Source organism: Topomyia yanbarensis, chromosome 3 (genome assembly GCF_030247195.1).
Source record: "Topomyia yanbarensis strain Yona2022 chromosome 3, ASM3024719v1, whole genome shotgun sequence".
In the NCBI taxonomy this organism is placed as follows: domain Eukaryota; kingdom Metazoa; phylum Arthropoda; class Insecta; order Diptera; family Culicidae; genus Topomyia; species Topomyia yanbarensis.
In genome coordinates, this window is record NC_080672.1 from 321,585,519 (window position 1) to 321,612,896 (window position 27,378).

Consider the following 27,378-nt stretch of genomic DNA (forward strand, 5'->3'; position numbering starts at 1 on the left):
AATCACCTTTTGTCCGAAAATTCCAATGAGTATCAACATATTTGAAGAACGTGTTCTTTATGTATTCTACATCTCTCCGGTTATGTCGCAGACATTACCCACCCATCTTTTTCATTTTCATTGCTTCTTAAAATTTTCCTACTTTCTTTAATCTTCGCAATATGTTTTTCTAGTTTCCTGTTTTCTTTTGTCAATTTTTATAGGTTTCGTTTTGTTTTTTTTTGAATAAACATTTTTTGACAATTGACATTAATTTGTTTATTTGGTTGATTTTGTTGTTTTTAGATCTTTTGTACATTCTTTTAATATTTAGTTTTCCTATTGACAAAAATGGCGCTTTTCAAAGTCACCAAAACTGTCGAAGAGATATTAAAAAACTCCCAAAGTGTAAAAAACTAGGTTTTTTTTCATTGGCACTACAAACAACTAGAGCAAAAAACTGGTACATGAATAAAAAATTTCAGTGTACTATACACTCAGGTTTTTTTACGCGGGGAATACAGGCCGCGTAAATGAAAACCGCATAAATTTCAAAATCCGCGTAAATGAAGACCGTGTAAATGTAAGAATCGGCGTTAATGGGAACCTCGTTAATGGATACCGCGTAAATTAAAAAATCCGCGTAAATGAAAACCGCGTAAATTTCAAAAACCGCGTAAATGAGAACCACGTAAATTTCAAAATCCGCGTAAATGAAAACCGCGTAAAAAATACCGCGCAATATACTGCGTAAAAAAACCTGAGTGTACATAATATTAGTGAACTCCAATGGATTTCAAACATTAACTTTTTTGTACTCAGGTAATACATAGTGGTGGGGCCCCGTACGTTGGACCCCCCGGGCCCGCATTTTCTCTCTGCGGCCCTGCATAGGGTGCTATTGAATTTATTTCTGATATGACATCCGGTTCCGGAGTTAGTGGATGAGATGCGCGGTAATACAATAAACCCCCATATAAACTGGAACCACCATGACACCTAGATGATGCAAAACTTATTAGAACTGTTGTTCAATTACATAAATTTGACGCTTTGATCACATTGGCCACCTAGACCAATCTTGACCCCAAGAGAACTCCCCAATGTTCACAGTTAATTTCACACCTATTCCTCATAAAATTCTTGACCCATATCCACCATCTTCCCAATTGGAAATGATTGATGCAATGCTTCAATTGGTTGCTGTTGAATTTCATCCCGATCTGACTTTAGATGGTTAGCGTGGTCCCATACGAATTTCCCATACACCTCTTACATCATAATACTTAAACAGTTAAAAACCACAAAATGTATTTATAGCAAGCACGGCAAATAAATTGATTTTGACCGAAGTGCTCGCAACATTGCCCACACCGATTGTCAAATGACCTTTGTGTAGTTTTGGTTTCGAGTTATTAGCAGAGTTAAAAATAATCGAAGCTCTTTTTTGACGGCTGAAAATGAACCTGATGCGACTCGCGGTGAATAGAAAAAACCCATGTTATTCATTCAGTTAAATATCGTACAATATATTCATTTCACTAATTATATAGGAAAATGTTTTCAAATGCCGGAAAAGTATATGAAACAACAATCATCATCGCTTACATTGTTCCAGGGCATACTTTGATGCGTTTGATTCGTTGCTGCACGCCCGCTTCGTGTAATAATCGGAGACGAATGAAAATCTGCATGGATGACTGGGCAGTTTATTCGCTTGACGTTTTCAGCTGCGTCACTCAATATTGAAAATGAATGCGGCTGAATTTAATCAATTTTCATTCAATGAATTTGAATATTTCTTACTTTGGTTATTAGTGGATACGCGAAAGTATCTCGATTACAAAGTATGTTTGTTGTGCTGCTATAATACTGAGCTGAATCCTAAATACTAAATATGTAGTTATTATTATCATTCATACATAATTGCACAACTAGCTGTCAGATCGAAAATGATCTCAGATTATCTTCAGATTCCATAGTTTCTGTCCCAGCATACTTTAAACTTCTTCACCAGATCCAATGGCAATGACCGACAAATTTGCACCTATTGAATACATCTGATCAGACTTGATGTATCGAGACATTTATTTTAATAACACCCAAATAGGTATGTGTAAGAAAATATGAAACAATTTTGAACAATTTCTGTCTTGAGAACATCGATAGGAATACATTTCGAGTTTTGGCCTATTTTGTTTGTTTCTGTTTACGTACGATTTAAATGATACCATCGTTTTAGGGTGCGTGTGGAAACCACGTGATGTATTTGGTTATGCGTCCAAATCACTTTACTCGTTCCACTCTCGGTAACACGGGGCAATTTTTATGATTTAAAATTGACTAATTGGCCTTTCTCATATAGAAAGGTTATAAAATCGCTCTAAACATCGACTTTTTAACCAAGGCCCGGAGAGTCGAAGTATATACCATTCGACTCAGTTCGACAAGATCGGAAACTGTTTGTGTGTGCATGGTCCTGAGAGATTTTTTTACAATGGAGAATGCAATTTACGCACTGACCCAGTACACGTGCCTAGTAGATGCCAAGCTACCACACGGAGTGTCGGGCTCCACCATGAACAAGGTAATACCGACTAAACTCCATTGAGCTCCGCCATTGTTCTCCCCAGGCAGAGTTACAAATAATCGAAGCTCTATTTTGACGGTTGAAAATGAACCTGATGCGACTCGCGGTGAATAAAAAAAATCGGCTGCTATCGATTTCGTTTCGATCGGGTTCCGGCTCTGGAGTGCGGCCACACTGCAAGTTTTCATTTAAACTGGTACCACTGTCAAACCTCTATCAATATTGTCAAAAAAATGCGAAATTTATTGAAATGGGTGCAAATTAAAGATTATATTTTTTGTTTCAAGTGTTTCACTATCGACGCGTAGCACATCAAGTTCGTGGCTGGCGAGCCATTGTGTATAAGTGCAAAGTGTACTAAGAATGTAATAGACATTTCCACAATTATATTGAACATTACCAGCCATGAAGTCATAGTTTGGAGAAATGAGAAAGGCACAATTGCACCGCTAGGTGGATTAAATCAGGTTTTTATTTGATTTTTTTTACAGTTCTCCGATGTTCTAGAAAGTTGTAGATACTTTCAAAACACACCTTTTTGCAGAATAGACCAACTCGCTATCTCTTCGTTTTTGGGATGTATGCCTGTTTTTTGATTGTTTTGGGCTAACTTTAAGGGACTACGGTTTGTAGAGTACCAGGTAGTAGCGCTAAATTTATTTATTTGTTGTTCAGCAAGAAATGCCCTATTGATACATATATAAATTATAGGGCGACCTAAAGGGATCCTTGAAATAATGTGATGTAAAATAGACTAGTGTTTCAATAAATTATTTCTATTATGAAGCATGAAAAATAAACCATTATGCGAAATTAATAAACATTTGAAATATGGGTCATTCCATGCGAAGTGATCAAGGCACGTGTAATCGACCTCCACGGATTTGAACAAAATTTGGAGGAATTGTTCATCTAGGGCCAATACATAAAAACCCAATTTTTTGTGACAATTGAACCACCCCTCGGGTCATGGGAGTAACCCCCTTTTTGGCAAAATGCCAAAACCCTTGATTTTCTTTTGATCATATCTCCGGTTCTATTTACTCTAGAATCAAACCATAAGATGGCTTTTGAAGAAAATTGTTCAAGGAGTCTATAAAAAATATTATTTTTTGCCTACAGTGTTGCCAACTATGCAATTTTTTCAGCTAAATATTAAAATTAAATTTTTCTTTAAATACATATATTTTAATTTTGAAAATTTTAATGCCATCACGTTCCTCAGACATTTTTACATAAAAAACGCTTATCATCCCAATATAATATGAGCGCATCCTGAGATACACCGTTTTGAAGAGAAAAACCGCAATTTCCCATATAAAATCGCAAGCGCAGAACACTGAAAAACATAATTTTTCGTGAAGTAGACGAGAAATGATGAAAAACTACGTATTTGGTTTGCTTCTAGCAGATCAGGGTCGATGTTTATGACAGTTTGAAGATTTTCTCAATTTTGGCCAATAAAAATGGATTTTTATATGAGAAAATCGGAGTTTTTCTCTTCAAAACGGTATATCTCAGGATGCGCTCATATTATATTGGGACGATAAATGTTTTTTATGTAAAAATGTCTGAGGAACGCGATGGCATTAAAATTTTCAAAATTAAAATATACGTATAGAGAGAAAAATTAACTTTTAATATTTAACTGAAAAAATTGCATAGTTGGCAACACTGTCGGTAAAAATAATATTTTTTATAGACTCCTTGAACAATTTTCTTCAAAAGCCATCTTGTTGTTTGATTCTAGAGTAAATAGAACCGGAGATATGATCAAAAGAAAATCAAGGGTTTTGGCAATTTGCCAAAACGGGGGGTGCTCCCATGACCCGAGGGGTGGTTAAATTGTCACAAAAATTTAGGTTATTATATATTGGCCCTAGATGAACAATTCCTCCAAATTTTGTTCAGATCCGTGAAGGTCGATTTCAAGTTTACATCTTTTTTTGATCACTTCGCGTGGAATGACCCATATTATATTCCATTTCATATATTCCAACATTCAAAGTTTTTTTTGTTATTAACATGCTCATAAATCATCAGCGTCCTGCCAATTATCTTCTTCGTCATTGGATGAACAAGGTATATTTCATTGCTTAGAATACTCGGTTGTAAAACAAAATAGAGGCCACTTGAAACTTTATATCGTTTTTTCGCATGATTTTTCCACTTCGGTCGGCTGTAAAAAATCGTTAATTATCAAAATATTGCGATTTTGTAGGTTACAGCGCCCGAGAATGTTGTCTTCTTTTAAGCGGGCAAAACCCGAAGTTGATTGGTTGAATGCTTCAAAAACGAGAATGCCCGAAGATTCGAAAAATCTTATTCCGAGAAAGACGTTATTTTTGACACCTTACACTCGAAAATTTTTATTTTATAGATGAAACCCTAACAAACATATAGCAGAGTAGCGCATATGTCTAAGTTATATTACTGTTTCAAAAAATATTAAACATTAGATACTGTTTGCCACAATTACGGTAACTCGACGAGGCCGATTGTTCTTTTTTTTGCAATAAATTAAAAACAGCAATATTTTTATTATTTAACTCTTTCAGGCGCAGCTTGATGCTACGTGCTGAGATCCTTTTTCTAGACGGCGAAATATTTTAAATGTTGTCCACTGCAACTTGAGGATCGTTTGGTTTATCTTCTTTCGCGTTCGTAATGTTCACGACCGGATGTTCTAGTTTGTGTCTTACTGTGAATGGCTGGCGTCCAAAAGGGGCTAACCCACATTTTTTCCAAAATCGACATTTTTGCATTTTTTAACAGTGCTAAGTAATACATGTAGACTATAATTTAAGAAATTTGAAAATAATGTTGCGTTGCGTTGCGTTACGTTGCGAAGCATGGTGGTATTCGTACATTGCATACTAATGATTATCATGTTGCCTAGGTAGTTTAACTCATCTTGCTTGTGAGATAAATAATCGGCAATTGTGATTGTAGCGCTCTTGTTAGTCACAGATATTCAATTTTTGGAAAAGGGTTCCTACAGCCCACTGAGATTTGGCAATCAAATCCTAGTAAGGTAATCAGATTCATTAAACGAGTTGATTTTAACTGGGATAATATGCAAAATCAGACAAGGCCCTTCGTATATGAATTATGAAGGGAAAGCTGAGGTGCATAACATCAAATTGAGTCATACCACAATATTTCTATTTCTATATAAAGTAAATATGAGAAAGGCAAAAACATTGTCTTCACTCTCCAGGTGTTCATTTTACCACCACCACCACCACGTGTTCATTTTATCCACGCGCTCATTTTTGGATATGAAGTCACAAGTCAATAATAATTGCTGAAAAAATATGTTCATGTCGAAGTATTTTCACCAATTATGTATAAAACATGTCTAATAAGAAGCATAAATAAGGTATTTATAGTATCTCAATAACTAATTACTTTGAAAATAATGATTTTGCTTACGCGTTTATTTTACCACTAATTAAATACTTTACACTGACGTCACAAATGAACACAAGTGTTCATTTTTGACTGTTTGCTTGTACTATTGAATACGTTACGGTGACGTCACAAATGAACTAAGTGTTCATTTTTGACAGTTCGCTTGTACTGTTTACATGGACTTAGAAAAATTCATTACGATTCGCTTCGAGCGAATCTAGCCATCCACAAATTTTTCTAAGTCCATGTAAACAGTAGAATCGAACCGTCAAGAAAAGTGAGGTAAACTGTTTCAGTAAATAACCTAATTGCCCTGCTCATGGCTTATGCGTTACAGACTACAATGCGTTACACACTATTTGCAACTCTTCTAACACCCTACCACCAAATGTTGAAATAGAATCAGAAAAATTCCGTATGACATTTTATGTTATAATTCATCTTTTAAAATCATTTAATTGGATAATGATTTACATTGATGCAAATTTTTGGTGCAGGGTTTTGTGAAGCTGAGCTTAGAAAATATTTGCTAATTGGGGAAATGCCCGCTAAGAGCTATACTGTTTCAAGTTGTGTGCTGAATCGGGTCAATGCAAAATGCGCGCGTTATTTATAAATTGCCCGTTTTGTATAATATCACGCATGCATTTATTTCAATTATGTACTGCTAGCTAGAATGGCCTGAATAAAACATTCGACTGCTTCAACAACTCGATCGTCTTCTTTGCAATCAACACCCAAGAACGGTTTTTGACTGCCGCTCTCGTTTTGCCATTAACGGATATAGAAACGCACGGGAAATCACATCATTGAATGTAGTGCAAACGGTTACAACTCGTGCCCAACCATTCGGAAACGTATTCACTTTCGTTACTTGTTGGCGTGTACGAATGTTTCATAGTTCTTATAGAGAGGCGTTGATTTCATTCTTCGGATAATGAATAGTTTCCCAATATCACTTCTTTGCAATCTCACTTAAGCACATTACGTGTTTGGTTTTATTTACCTACGATAAAATTTGTATACTAATTACATTCGAAGGACTGGGATCCCTTGACATGTCAATCAGAGCTGCATAAGTCAATTAACAGACTTACATAACACAAAAGATTCCACCATAAACCATACAAACAAGCCTTTTCGTGTGTTTTTCCTTCATCTGATATTTAACCAAGAGTTTACTAGCTTCCATGCGAGCAAACACGAATGGATCAATTCAAAAAGAAGACATGTGCCCCATGAGCTGCCAGTTATTCAACTTTCTAACCTCATCTTATGGTCAATAAAGCACGTGTGCTATGCACGTTGTCTCGTAGGTTTACCGACAATGTTGACCTTGGTGGGTACATGTTTGCTCAGCATAGGTTGGTTGGTGCTCATTTCGTGCATCGATATTCCGTGCTTTTTTCGCGTTGCGGTGTGTTCTAAATACAAAACCCCAACGGAAAGTCAGTTGTTTCCCACCAATTTTGGGGATTACCTGCCACTTTGCTCGCATGCTTTTCAAATTAGCACCGAAAGAGACTTGATGCAGGCCGCCTGTGCCAAGCGCAATGGCGCGAGAAGAGATGGCACGAAGCAGGCGCAGGTTTAGATTGAATCCATGATACTGTAAACAGCTCGTCAGTCTTGTGAAAATATAAATATGGTGTCAACATAATGGAAATTTTAGCTGCAGCATCACATTTATTGCTGAAAGGTTAAAACGAGATTCGTGTGTGCAAAATGGTTTGAATTTATAACATTTCTGACACGCCATGTACTATTAAATTTCAACTTGTTATCCTAATATTTCCATCGAATTGTTGGCTCTATATTATAGTGACAATAATTCGATTGAAATATTAGAATAACAAGTCGAAGTTTACCCGGCTTAATTCACCCCCGGTTGAAAACTACTACTCTAAAGTTTACTGTAAAATTAATTAATTCTGATCTGATGACTTCAGATAATCACTGAAAACTTAATGAAATTTTGAAAGTGTTATGTACTGCTATAAAGTGTTATACATCTGATATAAGCTATTGATAAAATTAAAGTAGTTTTTGGTAACACTGTTGCGAGCAAGAATACCAAAGAATAAATATCGGTTTAGTCGATCTCACCTCAGTTCGATTTAGACTTGCAACCATTCTACCTTCACTTACTCTATCACCGTTTTCCCTCAGTACAAATAGTGTCTAGCCGGTAGTTTCCTCTTAGTTCACACTGCTTTTAAATTTCGGTTTCTGCATTGGCTAGTGGATTAAAAGCTGGTAAGTCAATAAATAACAATTTGGCGACGAGGTAAAACCGAGGGATTGCCCTTCCTATGATCATTCTCAGGGATAGACCGTTCCAACATCAAACTATGGTCTTGTCAAATTTTGGTCTTGTCAAACTGCAAATGACGTGAAAACCCAAGATGGTACCAGATAAGGCATAGGCATACATAAAGCGAGAGTTTTGGTTTTACGATTGGCAAGATCGACATTGCGTAAATACTGATTCACTTCCCAAAAAAAGAGGTTAGAAAAAACGAAATTCATTAAAACAATGTTTTGAATATAGAAACTAGTGCTTTCAGCCTCTCAAAGCGTTCGCCACCAAAAATATTATTGTACACACATGCATACACTTTATGCAGATTATCTTGAATCTGTTTTGCGTTTGTCAAATCTGCTACTCTTCTTATTCTTATCCGGACACGCTCTTTTTCTCTTTGGGGCAGACCCTCGGGTAAAACAGAAGTTAGAACCCAGTAAAAAGGGTTTTTCACGGCGCATGTGGCCTTTTGTTTCCATATTTTAGCGGTAACTAGGTCCCAGTCACCGTAGCAAGCAGAAAGTTAGCAAAAGTTTAGCAAAGCGAAATTGATTCTGGCAGCGTTTCTGCCAGTATTTTGCGCGATTTGTGCGAGAATTCTGGCAAAGAATTCGCTCAAATGCAACAACCGTTTCTGAGAGAAGCGGTTAAACTAACCGATGCTACTCAATTTTAGCCAGAATCCAGCCAGGAATGTATGGTCAAGATTTTTGTACGCTACCTGCCACATCTTTGTCAGATGTTTTGCTCTATTCGTGCTAAATTCTACCAGGTAGGAATTGCACGATTTATTTCCGAGTTATGCCAGGGTTTTGCTCGGTTCCTGTCGAAATTTTCCAGAAAACGCGAGCGAAACCGAGTTCGCCCTAGTTCAACTAACCCGACAGGATGTGCCAAGAAATCTGACAGGGCTGTGCCAAGAAATCTGCCAAACCAAGACTTACAGAAATCTAGCAGAGCAGCCTCTGCCAGAAAATTTGGTGACTGAGGTAGAGTGAACTTGAAAAAGCGAAGCTAACAAAGACTGGAAAGATTTTTTTTTTTGCTTCACTAGCTGAGTGATAAGTTGTACTAAGGTAAAGTACGTATAGGTGGTTTTCGGTTATAGGAAAAAGGTGAATGTGATAAATATTAATTTTTTTTCCTTGTGATTTATCTTCTTCGAACTAACGTGATTTTTAGGCGCCCATACATTCGATGACCGGCATTTTGTTTTAAATGCGTGGTGTCTATTCTATACAACAATTACCTTTGATTAAAACAATTGACCTATTGTTTCTATTGAGACAATTAAAAACGTATTTTATAATTATTCTAATGAATTTTCTTTTCTTTTAAATTTCGGAAAAAGAGCAAACTGCACCGTGACTTCACCAGTGCATCGGCAGAATATTTTAGTTTCTTCGATAAGCAATCAGGCAAAGGTCAAGTGCTCCGACGATTTACAACGAAGGTCAAGTATACCGGCAAAGGTCGTGAAGTGCAACTGTAACAGTCGAGTATTCCGGCGAAGGACAAAGGAAAAGTATTCCGGCAAAGGTCTTGGAGTGAATCAGCAACAGTCAAGTATTCCGGCGAAGGTCGAAGGTAGCAGACAATTTTAAATCGGCAAGGGTCGAATCTGGTGAGATCTGCAAAAACTCGGTGAGTCGTTTTCTTCCTTTTTATTCGCATAACATCGCTTAACACTATTAGCGCCATATTCTGATATATTTAAAAAATATTTTTGCTGAACTTTTAAGATGATTAATATGGTTACGACAATAGTCATATCGTAAGGGTACATCCTTCTCAGATTGGGAAGAGAGGCTTGGGTATTATTTTATTATGAATAACGTTACCGAGGAATCCAAAAAGGCACATTTCGATGCGTGAGGTGGTCCTATTATTTTCGCTCAATTAAAGCTTTTATTTCCAAATGGAAAATTAATCGACGCCCCTTATAGCGCTATGGTAGTTAAATTGAAGCTGAGATTAGATAAAGTGGAATCAGAATTAATTCAACGATTCAAATTTCATCAGAGAACACAACAATTAGATGAAACAATTGAGGACTTTATACTAGCGGTTAAACTTCAAGCAGAATTTTGTACTTTCGGGGATAAGCATAAGCAAGTGGAAATTTGGGACAGACTAGTTGCTGGATTAAGAGATAAAGCCTTACAGCAAAGACTCTTAAATGAGGATAACCTCACTCTAGAATATGCTGAGAAGATTATAGTAACATGGGTGATTGCAGCAACAAACGTCAAAGTCCTAGATTCTACCATTTTAAACAATACCACCAATAGTCTGGATACAAATCATTTACACAGAATTTTAAATGCTGTTAAAATTGGAAATCAAGAAAATCTAGGGCCAGTGAAAAGTTGTTTAGGTTATAGAGGTCGAAGAAATGCGTTATTTGAGAGTTCTGGAAGAGTGAATTCAAATTATAGCAACTATAGGTATAATACTAGACAACAACCACATTTGTCAAATGCCTTTTGTACTTTTTGTGAAAAGAAGGGACACATACAAAGTAAATGTTGTGCCTTTCGAAAATTGGAAAACGATATGGTTAAGGTGAAGCGATGCAAAAATCACAACAAAGGTGATTTCGGGTTACGTTCAGCATCTGTGTGCGGCTAGAACGTACTATACCGATAGGAGATGGCACGCATACAACCGTATCGTTCAGCAATCAGCTGACTGATTTTTGTATCACGTGTTTCATTTGTTTTGAAACATAAAAAGGTACAAATTTTCCAAACGAATCAAAATTCAGCGAAGAGAACCTATTCATCTGCATGTGCTAACATGCTTACATACAGTGATACAATTTCTAGGCAATCTGAGATAAGACATTTAAGTTACAAACGATTTTGCTTGCGCGCCAATGCAATGTTTTGATTTTGACGATGAAATGAAAAGAAGAAGCAGAAACCACGGCAGCCATTTCAGCTGCCACCTTGTGACTCTATTCAGCATGTCCTTAACGTAGTGGATTCGTTCAGACCTAGACCACAAAGCAATCAAGTTTAGGAGCTTTTGATATTGAAAGTATTTTTGACAACGTGTCCTTCGAATCCATCTTGAAAGCAGCATGGAGTAGCTCAATATATCACGAACTGGATACACGCAATGCTTAGCAACCGACGTCTGTGCTAATCGTTAAGGCAAGTAGAGATAAGAAAACTGAGTGTTTGCGGATGTCCTCAAGCTCGTGTGCTGTCACCGCTTCTATGTCACCTTGTCGCCGATGGCTGGTTGAGGAAACTTTATGACATATGGTTTCGCCGATTGTCATATAATGATCATCGGTATTTACATTAACACACTTTTTGATGTAATGCAATAAGCTTTATGTGTTGTTTAGCAATGGTGTCTTCGTGTTGGACTATCAGGTAATCCAAATAAAACAATCCATGATGATTTTCATGTAACGAAAGATTACGACCGGAGCTTGTCCGTTACAGTTCTTTGATTCTGAAATTATTGACCCAGATCAAGTTTAGTATGTTGGTAGAATTCTTAACCCCAAACTAAATTATCTGCCCACATCAATTTCAGCAATCAAGAGAGCTTGCATGACCTGCGACAAATGTAGACGGGCTTTCGGCAAATCTTGGGGGCTCAAGTACGTTCAGTGGATCTACAAAACAACTGCTAAAGTAATACTAGCATACGGGTGCCTTGTGTGGTTGCAGAGAAGTCGACGATGACTTCACGTCAATATTTACCGCTACTCTTGAGGCATTCTTAAACATAAATCCACTGTATATGTTTATGAAACAAGAATCACTTTTTTGTGCATTCCGTCCTAAATTTACTGGGCTCTGGAACACTAACCCCATAGATCGTATAACTAGCCACACAAGATTGTGGCCCCAAATGGTTACGTGGGTTACAAGTAGTTTGCCCTTTTTAAATTTTTAATGTGAGAAGAATTATGATATTTCATTTGGTAGGAACAGTTTTTAATGTTAAGTGCCCTAACCAAAAATAATGATATTTGAAAAAGTTATATTTTTATGATAAAGTTCCCATAAGTTTAAAACGAAAATAGTTTATGCGCACTAAGCTAATGTTTAAGTTGTCCAACGGTTACGTTAGCAGGCCCGTACGCCGAAAATCCTCAAGGGAAGGGTTTTGCTTTTTATACGATTCTCCTATAAAAGGTATAGATACCCTTAACTATTAGAGATTTTTTCCGAGGCCTGGAGGACCGAGTCTTGTGCATCAATCGACTCAGCTCAACAAATTGGGCCTATGTCTGATATCGAGAAGAAATCATCAACAGGAAAAAAAATGTTCCTAAAATCGTGAATAAAGTGCCATGAATTTTGAAACAACCACGTTTTTACGTCACGGAAACAGGACCATGAACAAAAATCATGGCTTTTGGAATTATGTTATATTTCCCTTCAGTAACGCCCGCGTAACGCTTTTATTGGTGGAAATATTTGTTTTCGTTTTGCGCACACAACTTTAAGAGCATTATTCATAAAACCAAAGGTCCTATGATGTTATTCATAGATTTGGGCACATTAGTTCACAAAATCAAAACAGTCTGGATACTTTCTCATGAACTATTTCACGAAACTCGGAATTTTATTCATGAATCCATGCAATCCTCGAGAACTAATTCATGATTCTTAATATATTAGTCACGATCCAATAGTCGCACTCGAGAGATCGTTCACAAAATCATCAAATACTATTCATGTATCCGTGAGCTGGTTCATGATTCCTAGCATAATAGTCCCGATCTACCATTCGTGGTCGTGAAATAGTTCAAAAAATCATGAAATATTATTCATGTATTCGTGAACTGGTTGATACTAGTATACTTGTCACGATTAACCATTCGCGTTCGTGAAATCAGGCACTATTTTTCATGTATTCGTGAGCTGCTGCATGATTCCTAGTATAATAGCCACGATTTACCATTCGTGGTCGTGAGATAGAAATCATAGAATATTATTTATGTATTTATGAACTGAAAGTCACGACTGGTTCGCAAAATCATAAAACATTATTCATGGATTCGTGCACTGGTGCATGATTCCCTGTATAATAGTCCCGACTTACCATTCGTGCTCGTGAAATAGTTCACGAAATCATGAAATATTATTAACGTATTTGTGAACTGGTTCATGATTCCTAGAACAATAGTCACGACTGATCATTTCACTAAGCTTTGTCATTTCACAAAATGATGAAATATTATTCATGGGTTCGTGAACTTGTTCATGATTCCTAGTACTAAACCTAGGATCTTGCGTGCTTGTGATATTTAGAAGATATCCCTAATCGTTTTCAATTTCATGCAACATTGTCATGAAATTTCCACTGGAACTTTTTCACAAAATCTAGAGTATTATTGGTAGAATCATTTTTGTTCCATGCACTAATCCATGAAATGTCATATATGTCTAGCTGCTAGCGACCTGCTAGAGACACGAGCAGTAGATATAAGAAAACTATTAGGACCTAGAACCAGGGTTGCCACTATTTTTCAATGAAAATCTGGCAAATCAAATAAAAATGTCTGGTAAAATCTGTCACTTGACAGCGACCTCAAAGTAATCGAAATTTAGCATACATGGTCTTCATAGACCATTAATCGATTTTTGTTTCGAAAAATATGACCCAGATTTCCAAAATTTGTGTGTAACAACCTCTATAATTTAAAAATCTGGTAGAATGAGAGGTTTGTCTTTTTGCTAGAAGCTTAAAAAAACTCTATCTGGCATAATGGCATTCCCGCTGGGGTGTAACGTTAAATTCAGAAAATCTGGAAAAATCTGGCCAAATTCAAAAAATCTGGCAAAATGTCTGGGTTGAACGAATGTCTATTCAGTTGGGAAAAATCTGGAAGATTCCAGATAAATCTGGAACATTGGCAACGCTGCCTAGAACATCGTTATTCAAATTATAATGTTCAGCATAATGTCTTGACAGGAAAAGAAAACTGCACTGAGCCCACATTATAGAGCTACAAATCGCATTCGTGATATAATTCATGGAACAAGATTCCGCTTATTAGTCACACCTTTTTTGTTTCTGTCTATATTGTCGCGATACTCCGAGTACAAAAACCGATATAAGCCAGAAAATAACAGATCGTGGTAAGGCGAAGAGAAATCACGAATATCCCAATAAAACTACTGACATAGATATCAGTCACATTACTCCCCACGTGTTAAATTCTAAAGTAAATTCTAGAATAAAATGTTATGATAACATGCAAATAAATTCCGAAAATCGTGACTAAGATCCTAAAATCAAGAACACAAATCATACTATTCGTGACAAAAATATCAAAAATTGTGACTAAGATCCTGAAATCATGAACATAAATCACTCTACTCGTGACTAAAATATCAAGATAACGTGAATTAAAATAATGAAAATCGTGACTAAGATCCTGAAATCATGAATATAAAACACATTATTGAATTCATGAACATAAATTACTCTACTCGTGACTAAAATATCACGACAACGTGAATAGAAATTATGAAAATCGTTACAAAGTTCCTGAAATCATGAATATAAATCACATTACTCACACAAAAAAAAACGTGACTAGTATCCTGAAATCGTGAGCACGAAACACTCTACTTATGACTAAAATGCCACAAAATAGAAATTACGAAAATCGTGACTCATGGAAATAAATCACGCTACTCTGACAGAAATTCGACAGCAAACGCATGAATAAAATATCACGGTAACTTGATGAGAAATCACAAAAATCGCGATTAAGCTCCTGAAATCATGAACATCGTTTAACTGTCGTCTGTATATTCCCAAATTGTGAACAAGGATCACAACAAAAATTAAACATGTCCAGGGAATAACCACAGTAACCCTACCAAACATTTGAATGTAACGCCATGTAGGGGTGACCGGGGCTGGTTGGCCGAAGGGGCAGGTTGGTTGAGTGTCTTTTACGAAAAGGCTATTATTCGCAGTAGCGACATCTATAGTGATTTTGGTGGGGTATTAGGTCACCAATGTACCGACGTAATTTCAGGTGTTTTGGTGGTGTCGTTTGTACAGGAGCACGTTTGTTCTTTTTTCGGCACTGGGGAGTAAATTTCTGCTTCTGAAAAATAATATGTGTAACGCGAATCAATTTAAATCTGATTTCCAATAACTTTGTGCTGCTGGAAAGGGTATTCAAAACCCAACAAAATGGTATAACGGTTACCAGTGTAACCTTATATTTGTTTGTGTAAATCGTGATTGTTCTCGAAAATATACATTGGGGTAGGTTGGCCGAGTTCTGAGCGGGGCTGGTTGGCCGAGTTGTAAATTTAGTGTAGAGTAATGTGCACTTTGATATTTGTGAAATGCCAACCTTTTTCAAAGCAAAATTTGATATTATGCTAATATTGATGATTATAAGGAAAAATATAAACGAGAAATAAGTAATAAAAATAATTTAAAATTATTACCAAATAGAAATAAGAGGAGTTTCTGGCAGGATTTGTCACAGATCGACTCAACCCCGAACAAAACCCGTCCATTAGCATAGAATCTGCTGCACATGTAAGCCTCTCTGAAGACGTCAGACCTATTTCCAAGGCGAGTGCACGATCTGATTCGAAGAAGTGGCAAGTTCGTAAACACCGATCGTCTCAAATTTTGACCTATTCCCCAATAAAAGCAGTATTGGAGGAGCAGAAAAAAGAAATCAAACGTAAGCGTACGCTGGCGGAGGAAAAAAATCAGCGAGAGCTGGTAAAAAGTCCAAAAAGGCCAAAAAGACTAAAAGTGAAGAGTGGATTTTTTTCTTACATATATACGAAAAAACGATGTTTTTTTAATTAAAAGTTTTCCACTGATAAATTTGAGGTGTTTAACTTATTTTACCAAACTCGGCCAACCTACTAACCCTGAGGTTGGTTGGCCGATTTTTCTTTCCGCATTTGTTTGCTAATTTTTCCCTGATTTTTTTTTCATGAATGAAAAAAATTACATATGTGTTTAAGGGTTGTATCTTCATTACAGCGCAAACCGGTTTTCAAAAAATTTAACCAGAATAAGAAAGCAAAACTCGGCCAACCAGCCCCGGTCTCCCCTATATATTCGACGCGAACTAGTTTTTTGGAAACATAAATATTTTCATGAATACAAGGTTATTATTCATAATTTCAGGAACTTGGTCACGGTTTTCGTAAATTCTTCAGTTCACGAAATCGTGATCTTGTTTTCATAAATTTATGAACGGATTTTTTTCCGTGTGCTTGTTGATTCGTGATAGTATCGGATTTTAACTGCAGTAGTTAGTTATAAGCCTAAATCTTAACCTCTAGTTCCTCCCCATCCTCATCTGTCCGGGATATTACTTCAAGCAGGATTCTTCTTTAGCACTTGTTGTTTTATGTTAATCGTTTGTGTTTTTTTTCCATTGCCCGCTGTCCTGTTTCGTTTTCGTGAGCCACTTTGCTCTCAGCCACTTCGACGGACAACATTATACCAATTGTCTCTGATTTATTGTTGTTCGTTCGTTGATTTTCTTCCTTAGCTGTTGTTGCTATCTTGTTGACCCAGCTTTACTCACGGTGTCTTTTTTTAACAACTTTATGCAAAAAAATTCAGCATCTCTGAAACTTCAGGATATGAAAGAATGGGCTTTCCCCTTTCATTTGAAACCAAAATCAAAATAATCCGTCGGGGGGTCTAGAGCAACTTTTTTTTTTAAGTTTTTTTCGTGAAAACATAGATTTTATAATGGAACTAGTTCATATTTCTGTCCCCAGATGGTGCTTTAGACCTTCGAACAACACTAAAAGTAAGAATCTGATAGATTATTTAATTGTCTACAACTTTGTTACCAACTAAAAACCGATTTGAAATTATCCCGAAAAGTAGTTTAATATTTTTACGAATTCTAAGTCTAAGTTAGTTTCACAGAAGACCTAGTGGTTTGTCAATTCACATGCACATTTTTTATTTGCCAAATAGTTGTGTTTAGTTCAATAGTGAATTCAGCGGAATTTGAGAGCTTGGAAAGTCTCATCTTTTAGCTGAAAATTATAATTCACTGATACAGGGCACCATTCATATTTTTGGGATGAGAAGTTTTAGATAAGTGTTGGCCAAACTAGTATGATATTAATATTCTTTTTCATGATGGTAAGTGATTCCTCCCGCAGAAACAGCTTTTTCAATTATGTATGCCTTCTTTTTCATTTTTGCGATTGTTCTCAGGGATGACTGATAACTATTCTTACATGAATCTCCTACTCTGTTAGCATCTTCGTATAAAATTGACTTGTGCTGAACTTCAACATTTATATTTGAACAAACTCAATGAAACTTTTAACGCACCATTGCAATATTTTGCGGATTTCATTGCAACGTTTGGTTAAAAACGCTGATTATCCGTTTTCAAAATTAACTCAATGTGACAAAGAGTGAACAAAAAACTTTGAGTTTTTGGATCAAGATAATTTTTTTTGGAATATATTCGAGGACTTCTATGTATATAAGGTTATTGTTGTACTCAAATCATATTTTGTTTTCAAAAGTAATACATATCCCTTAATTTGGGTTCAATTTAGTAACGATATCTTGCATAATTGATAGGAAATGGCCGTAAAATACAACTGCCAGAATATGCTTTGCGGAGAAAACTTGAATAAATCGTTTCATTGCTAAAATTTGGACAGTTATTGCTGTGGTTTGCGTTAAATTAGAAACGGTGTGTCCCAACATTTCATCTTGAACGGAATTATAATAGCTGACTTAAGCGGTCATAACATAAGTTATACGACGCATGGTCCTTTCTGAAACATAAATGCAAGCAAACCCTTGTAACCAAGCAATACCTTCCGATGAATGGTAGTCCCTTCGAATCTATCGGGAAGGATTACAAACCAAAAGCACAAATAGTTTTCTGACTCTGTCAAACATCCTTATTTTCAGAAGTTCAATTAGAATTGTCAACGTAATGAATCCCGTCTAATATTTTCATTTCACATTTTAAACCCAATTGTTTTTTTTTTTTTGTAATGTAATAAGTGCGAGAAAACATATTTCCAAACCACTAGGCCTCGTGTGAAGCTATCTTAGATATAACTTTGTTAAAATCTTAAACAACTTTTCCGGATGATTTCAGATCAATTTTTAGTGGTCGACAAACTTGTTGACAATTGAATTTTCTATCAATTTCTCACTTTTAGTGTTGTTCGAATTATAAAGCACCATCTAGGGACAGAAATATGAACTATCTCCAGTAGTAAAACCTATATTGTTATGAAAAAAACTTCAAAAAAAAAAGTTGCTCTGGACCCCCCGACGGATTATTTTGATCTTAGTTTCAAATGAAAGGGGAAAGTCCATTCTTTCATATTCCTAAGATTCAGAGATGCTGAATTTTTTTGCATAAAATTGTTCTAATAAATACACCGTGTACTGTGTAACTGGTCTACCCACTAATATCGGAACTTGTCGAGAAGCGATTCGCCACCCTCACCGAGTTTCTTAAACGACTTTTTCCTAGAATGACTACTCAAACGTCTATTTATGTGTCAAAACAGCTGGCAGTATATTTTTTGCTAATCAGGAAGTAACGATGTGGCATACATCTTGTGTATTTCTTGAGCCACAAAAATAACCTTTCCCCCCTGACACTGGTGAACTAAGAAAATGATGTTAAGAACGGTTTATGTATGAAATTTGAACATTAGAAAAGATTGAACCAATAATACAAATATTTTCATATGCTGCAGTTATTTCTTTACGAAAATACGTCATGAAACATGAAACAACACCCTCTCTGATACGGTCAACGAAGTTTGCGTTGCGACTTTGCAGTAAATTCATCCTATTCCATCATTCCCTATTCTAGCCAGAACTCTTTTCGACCTCAAACAACGCAAGATACCGACGAAGGTTGGGTTTTTAGGTACTCATTACGGTACAGTTATGTATGTTCATCGAAAAAGTAACTGCAGCAAGGTACGAAGAACCATAATTATCTTTGACAATACAAATGCATCGAAACAGCCTGTTAACAGTGTTTTCAAATGGCTATCGGGACTCTTTTAAGATCGATCTTATTGAAAATAAAATTGATTTCAATTTTGTAATGAGTAAACAAATAAATTATTTAATCTTCCTGAACTTTCAAGTTGCTTCTGCACTCTCACTATACTACGAATAACCGATTTTCTTCAGTGCAATAAAACCAAAAATACCTGTGTGTTAGTTTATTTTGATTATTGTACCATTATACCAGAACAAATTGGTCGATTCCATAAAAAATTAATAAAATATGAATCTCCTACGCTTATAGCCCCAGAATGTTGTCACTAAATTTCGGTTCGCTCGGAATTGTACCCTAATTTTTTTACGTTTGGGCTTTCCAGCTCTAATGATGACATACTCGTAAACATTTATTTGGAGCCGATACGATGAGTACAGTACAATTACCTTCACCAGATCAGCGCTACGATTCTACAGAACCATCTTTTCTATATACAAAAAGTGAACATGGAAACAATGTATTGGCTTTGTATACAAAAATCTTTTGTCAATCTAAATTTCATAAGAATCATAATATCAAACCTGTTAGAAATCATAGCATCGTGAGATATACAGAATTTGTAATCAATAGTGATAGTTTTTGTAGCGCCCACGATATCAGCAAAATAACTTTTCTCACACTGGAAATAAGGGAAACGGAAGATAACACCACAATCATGTCGATTCCCATCGACATGATTCACATGCAGCTTACATGCAACGAAATGCTATCGTCTTCCAGCGAGCAAGCAGATCGATTTTCCTCGTGCTTATTGCCGACTACTACGAATTTACTACACCCCATTTTGTAACGATGGTTTACTCTTTCGTTCATCCAATCGAGCACACTGAAGCGGATAATCTATCCACTTTATGTCTTCAAATGGATACACTAGCTGCACGGGTTCTCACTGCTGAATTATTCAAGATAGTATTAGCAACACATTCGCGCCACTATTGCCTCACACGCTTTCTTAATTGGTCAACTCTTTAAACTTTTGTTAAAAATGCAACACTTACGCAGTAACAACACACGAAACTAGCCAATTATATCTGTGCACTTCAACTATTCACTTAATTAACATCGCCCGACCGACCAACATCTTGCACTTCAACAATTTATTACTGGATAAAGATGCGACCTCCTCACGCCCGATGGTAACCCAGCGATAAAGCAAAACTGTACCCAAGAGACAAAAACAAAAACTGCAAATTACGAAACACACATAAACAATGGACGCGACGTGGGTTCACGGTGCGGAGGTAAAGACGAGTGACTTCTGCGGTGAAGTTTCGTCTAAACTCCATCCAAAGACAGCGCTGAACAACGTTCGACACCAAGCTGAGCCGGAGAACTAACTCTGCGGGTCCGTATGCTGACCCGACATACCTGCAAACCGCGATCCGCTGCGCGGTAATCCGAAGCAGAACCAAAAAGAAGTAAAATTAAAAAAAATCCGCAGACGCCGATCGATACGCTATCAACCTTTAGAAGCACAATGCAGCGAGCGGGGCTTCCAAAATTGAAAACAACGATCACCGAAGTAGGCACCCCTCAGCCAAGCACCCACTGCTGTAGTCGGAGTTTCGGTTGTGGGGAGAAAGAGCGAATCCTATAGGTCGTTTTGGGGGAGAAGCCGGTTTCAGCAATATATGCGATTTGAAACCACAACAACCACAAAGAAACTCACTCCAAGAGAGAGTCTGAGAGTTTTACGGCTCCTCAAAGCCAGCCGCAGATCAGGTTTCTCACGGTCCAATGAAATCAAAAGTGTTATTCGTTATCTCAGCGCGGTGCAGACGGTGAACCTTGCCAGTCAGTCCCTACTATTGATCAGCTGGTATCGGTAGATTTTATACAGGATAAGATTAGTGGATGGTTTAGTGGTTCGCTTAGCGCAAAGTTGAACGATCCCTTCTCCAGGAGGCAATGGCTGTTGTGTGCCTAGAATTAATCTGGGTCATGACAGGAAATGTTCGCAAACCAATAACTTCTGCACATAACATCTAAAGCTCTATACAAGTTCCTCTCACCGCCATGCACCGGTCACTGCTTTTTCTCTACAGTCTCTAGGTTTTATTCATATCTCTCTCAAAGAGTAGGATTGTTGGAAATGCTCCGGTCAACGATGAGAACAACACCAAGATCCACCGTAAGGTAAAATTTAATATAGTTGTCTGACATAAGTATGCTGCTTTTTTGTTTTTGTTTATGACAATCTTTGGGACTCTTTGTTCATTTAAGTTTTAACATTTTGTTTTAAGATAGTTTTAAGAAGAGTTTCAAATTCCTCTCATCAGAATCCGACACTAATACTACGTTCACACTACGAGTCAAACGCTATCTTGATGACATTTTTCTTGTTGCTAATTATTATAACATGTTTTAAGTCTGTAGTGTGAACATAGTATAACTGACAGGACTAAGCTAGCACCGGATTGACACTAGCCCCAAGAACGATCTGAGCTGATCAAACCTCTAATCCTGGGGGATGTCCCGCAAGAAAAAGAGTTCTAATCGGTCGGTCAGACCGGATTAAGTGACAATGTATTAATTTCGAGAAAAACGAGTTTAAAGTTTGAATCGCAGTACCCTTTACATTATAATTGGAAATTAATTTTCGCCATAATTCTTGCGTATTGTTACATATTTCAAATCTGGAAAAAGTCGAATATAGCTGAAAAAATTCTTTATCAAATTCTATCATTATCTCATTTTTTTATGTTTTGCGACTTAGTCCGGTCTGATTTAACACCGACCAGTTAAGCTGATGAGAATTGATATGTTTATGCTTTATAAAAAATGCAGATTAAGGATGCCATTTACATGCGAAAACTTTATCGCTCGATTTCCCAGTTTCATATAAACATAAATGCACGAAAAAGCCCCCCTTCACAAATTCATGAAAATATCACGACCTCGTGAACTGAAAGATTTACGAAAAGCGTGACCAGGTTCCTGAAACTATGAATAATAAGCCTCGAATTCATGAAACTATTTGTGTTTCTAAAAAATCAAGTCACAACAATATATACACATATGAACATGCATAATTTTTGTTACGATTCTTGTTCCCAATTTTGGGATACACTGGTTCGCATAACCCAGTTATAACTCTTAACCTGAGGTCCGCGGACCCCTAGGGGCCGTGAAAAGATTTATGGGGGTCCGTGAAGATGGATATCTTTTCCGGTTGGATATTGAAATTTAAAAGTTTTGTGCAACAAACAAAAAAGAATATAGGGATATCAAATAAAATTGATCTAAACAAACAGTATTACAGTGAATAAATAAACCATCCACAAAAAGTAAAAGTTCTTGTAAAGCGGGAAAATATAATTTCGATTGACTTAGCCTTCTTTAGGTGTTGGAGTCAATGTGACCCAAAATGAACTTTCAAAATGCGATAACTTTTGCAGCTAGAAGTTTGGAATTTCTTGATTTTTCCTCTTTCATGGAGAGCAACGTTTTTCAATAGAGTTTAAAATTTTCATACATTCCTGAAGGGCAGTACAAAAAAAGTTACGAATAAGGTGTAAGCGGGTCATATTGACCCCGATTTCGAACTTAATTTTAAGATACATTTTCAGTCAAATCTATATGAACTTGTACCCAAATTTCAATTATCAGTTTCTGGTAAATATTGCCGTTTTTGACCAGGTTGGCCAGCTAGAAACGGTGCCAAATGGGGTAACGTTTGGCATACATAGATGTATGCAGAACCGTCATCATAAATCACAAGTTTATTAACAAAATACTAATACTAAGCACAACCAAAACAAAAACAAAAATAAGAATGTACATATCAGTTTTGCACATGATTGGTTCGATCTTGGATGTTCCGCATTACGCTTCCGATGCAGATTCTAGCGATATCATAATACTGAACAAGTGACAATGTGGTCAATCAATGAAACTGATCCCAAAGTTTCGTAATAAGCTTAAAAGCTCATATAAAATCCCATCTAAAATGATATTAATACTCTGATTCAAATACTGGATTCTACGTGAAAATCTACAGGAAAATCCGGAACATCCGTAGAACTGTCTAATTCATGAATCTACTTCTAGAATTCTGCAGTTTTTTCGAAAACATTTATTCACGTTGCATTGGCATTAATTTCTAGTTCTGAGTAAAAAAAATGACCGTATTTTTCACATAGTGATCATCCGGAAAATCTGGAACGTTCGCTGAACTGATCAATTAATGAAGCTAAGAACCATACGTTTTTAGTGTTTCTTGAATTCTCATTTGAACGAGTTCGTACTCATCCGTACGTGACCCTCCCTTTTTTTTGGCTACATAATGACCTTCCGGAAGATCTGGAACATCAGTGGAACTGGCCAATTCGTGAACCTTGTCCTAGAGTTCTAAGATTTTTTGGAATATCATTCGCATACATTCGGACTTGTGACGGATATAGACCCTATTCGTATAGTTCCGAACGATCCGGAATTGGCTCTGGAAGTCTATAGTTTTCTCAAAAGATTTTTTTAGAATTATTATTGCAAAGAAATCGTATTTGTGACCGGAACAAAGATCCTATTTGTGAACTGACCAATTCCACGCCGGCTCATGCGAAAGGTCTGTGTCCCAGCCACAAGTACGAATTTATGCGAATCATATGAATGGCTGGCGTCCAAAAGGGGCTAACCCACATTTTGCCTTTTTTACAGGAAATGAAAATCTTCCGCATTTCCAAATAACGTTGTTTTTATTGTAATAATATATTATTTTATTAGTAGTTAATTGGCCCATGTTGTCTAAAAAAAATAAAATCATTACATGTACTACTTTTCAACTCACGAGCATTTTCGTAATTCGGGGTGCTAGCCCCGGGGGCAAAAGGGGCTAACCCGCAATTCACACGCCCTTTCCCTATCTTTCGTTTTAAAGTTATGGTGTCTTTGGAAAAGTTGTTATATGACATCTAGCGCTTTAGTTGATCATTTCATATTAGTTCAGAGTTCAGTCTATTAACTAAAACCTTCTCTACCTCGAAGCATATAGGACATGCAAAGTTAGTATTTTCAGAAGATATGTTTAAAATGATAGGACCTACAACTTTCTCGAAGAAACCATATTTCTATCTAGCTGTATTAAAAAGTTGATAACAGCGCCGCCCTAGCGGCAGAATATCGAACTAGCATGATTCAACCAAATAAAGCGCTAAGTGCTATACAGCAACTCTTCTGAAGACATCATAACTCTATAACGAAAGATAATAATTGAGTCCACGTTTTTTAACTTCCCGACCACAATGTACCGTTTTTCTCTTAAGCCCTTATTGCTCGGCGAACTTTCAATGTACCTTCACTGGAATTTTCGTAAAAATATTTTTAATAATATACATTTGTGGAACAAACATATATTAAATAGAAAATACCCGTACACAGCAAGTGTATGAGCTGCCCTTACCTTCAGGAACGACTGTTTGGGCCGAAACGTCAACGTACAATGCAATCCAACTAAAAACAGTATTATATCGAGTTCACCGATATGTGAGCTACAACACAAAATTTACTGATTGCGAATCGATTGACTACTTTTTCTTAAAACCTCGGAAAATGAACGAGAAAACTTGAATTTCCAAAAGACTTAATGTGGGGTTAACCCCTCTTGGACGCCAGCTAGTACTGGGGTTACCTCCATGGTCAATCTAAAAATTATTTTCAAAATTCTTAAATGGCTGTACACGTGGATTACACAAAAACTATCAAAAAATGCCAAAATGGAGTTTCGGAAAAATGTGGTTAGCCCCTTTTGAACGCCAGCCATTCGGATACTTGTATATGTTTTCGAAAATATCTCAGAGCTCTAGGACAAGGTTCATTAATTGACCAGCTGCTCGGATGTTTCAGATCTTCCGGAAAGTCATTTTGTGGCCAATATTCCAGTTATAACTACGAATTTATGCCAATGCAACAAAAATTTTCGAAAAAACTTCAGAGCTCTACAACTAGATTCATTAATTGACAAATTATACGGATGTTCCGGATCTTTTTGTTTTCTATTTCGATTATAGAGGTTTTAACCTTAAGGTCATTCCTCTCTTCGGGTTAGAAAAATCTCTTCTGAAAAATTTCTAACCCGGGGTCGGGACTCGAACCCAGGTGCGCTGCGTACAAGGCAATCGATTTACCAACTACACTACGCTCACCCCGTGTTCCGGATCTTTCGGATGATTTTCACGTAGAATTAAATTATTAGAGTCAATAGTTGAGTCACAGTGTTAATATCATTTTAGACGAGATTTTATATAAACTTTCAAGTTTATTACAAATTTTTGAGATTAGTTTCATTGATTGATCATATTGTCACTTGTTCAACATTATGAGATACAATACAATTATTACGCCGGAATCGAAATCCGGAACGTCCAAGGTCGGTCGTATCATGTACAAAATTGGTATATACATTTTTGTTTTGTTTGTGTTTATTATTAGTATTTTGTCAATAAACCTGTGATTGTCAAAAACGATATTTTTACTAGAAACTGAAACTCTAACACACAATTTGGGTACAGGTTCATGTAGATTTGACTGAAAATTTGTCACTGAGTTCAAAATCGGGGTCAATACGACCCAGTAACACCTTATTCATTACAAAAAGTTAACACTTAAGGAAGGTTAAAAAATCTCTTTGACCTACAATCATGTACTGTTGAATTATTACTAAAAGAGAAAACGGATCTTAACCTCAAGGGAGTGACAGTTACACCACGTGAGAAACTGTGTATAGATAACGTTTAAAGTTTAGCCCAGTCTGAAAATTTCATTGCAAAGAACAACATGAAACACAGCATCGAATATGACAACGTTAAAAAAAAAGATGCTGAATAAATGGATGACGATAAAATTGCGCTAAAAGACCTTCAAATGGACATGGACACATTAAAAGATGTATGTCAAAATAATGAGAAGTGGAATCCGTTACAAAATACTGAGAAGTGGAATCAGTAACTCGAGGAAAAAAAATCAGTTTCATTCCCAGAAGCGCTCGTGTTGTTAAAATGCGTTGACTTATAACGCTGTGCACCTACCCTGATCAGATTACTAAGTGCCAGTTTTGTAACCAGACGGCACATTGCGTAAAACAATGCTTCAAAATCGCTAAGAAAATCAACCTACTACAACCAACACCAAAAAACAGTTTTCAGCATTGATAAATCACGATCAATTGACCAATAAATAACTGGTGCGCTTTGTATATCGAAACTAATTTCCTGTACCAACAACGAAATAATATCAACTGGACTAGCTTCTCCAAACCAACAACCAGCACAATAAATGCCCATAAACACGGATTTACGAAAGCGGCCCGTAAGACGAAGAAATAAATAAGAACTTCAAACATCTTGAAAGCTGTACCGATCATGACATGAACGTGAACAATAACGCAAGAGAAGACAAATGGGTTGACTCCCAAGCTGTGGATAACACAGCTAATGCAATACTGCGAAGATAACTCCACACACAGCAGTAAATTACAGCCACAAGAACCTCCTGGTCGCAATAACTTTGTATTGGTGTAAGGGACCGCAACAACCCAGGGTGATGTCGAAGGGGTCCGTGATACGAAGAAGGTTGAGAACCACTGGTATCATAATATATTGGCTTAAATGGCACGTTCCTCGTATATAGTCGGAGATTTGTGCCTAGCCGTGTGTTTTCATCATTTCCTGAGCGGAAGGAAAGGAGAAGGAGGTGAGAGGAAGTAAAATTGGAAGGGTGGGAAAAATAACAGCGCAAAAACAAAAACAAACAGCAGGTATATTAAACCCACCAGTAGTTCAACTAGCCTGCGAGTAAGCCTAAATCTCTTTACCACATTGGATAAGAAACTTTAGTATGTCTCTGAGATCGTCCAAACATGGTGTCGTCTGTGTAAGGACGGCCGAAAACTCGAAATCGCAGTTGCACTACTGCTGGGCAGTTACATATCAGATGATATTAGGATCCGTAGTCGGATTCACAAAGATCACATGAAAAAGACTCAATGCGCTAAATAGTTACCATGTGATAATTGAGTTTGCAGTGACCCTGGTCCACATGCCGCAGTGG

General features: G+C 36.7%; 1 protein-coding gene across 4 annotated transcripts in view; it reads right to left on the reverse strand.

Annotated features, from left to right (window-relative positions):
* Nucleotides 1–20,812, reverse strand: part of LOC131688424 (uncharacterized) — a 295,752-nt gene extending 274,940 nt beyond the window's left edge. Inside the window, exons 1-2 of one of the 4 annotated variants that reach the window (XM_058972630.1) lie at nt 20,704–20,812; nt 20,334–20,493 (exon numbers count right to left, since the gene is read on the reverse strand). The gene's annotated coding sequence lies outside the window, so the exon portion shown is untranslated. The other 3 variants (XM_058972633.1, XM_058972631.1, XM_058972632.1) reach the window with 3 other exon arrangements.
* Between the last annotated feature and the right edge of the window lie 6,566 nt (nt 20,813–27,378).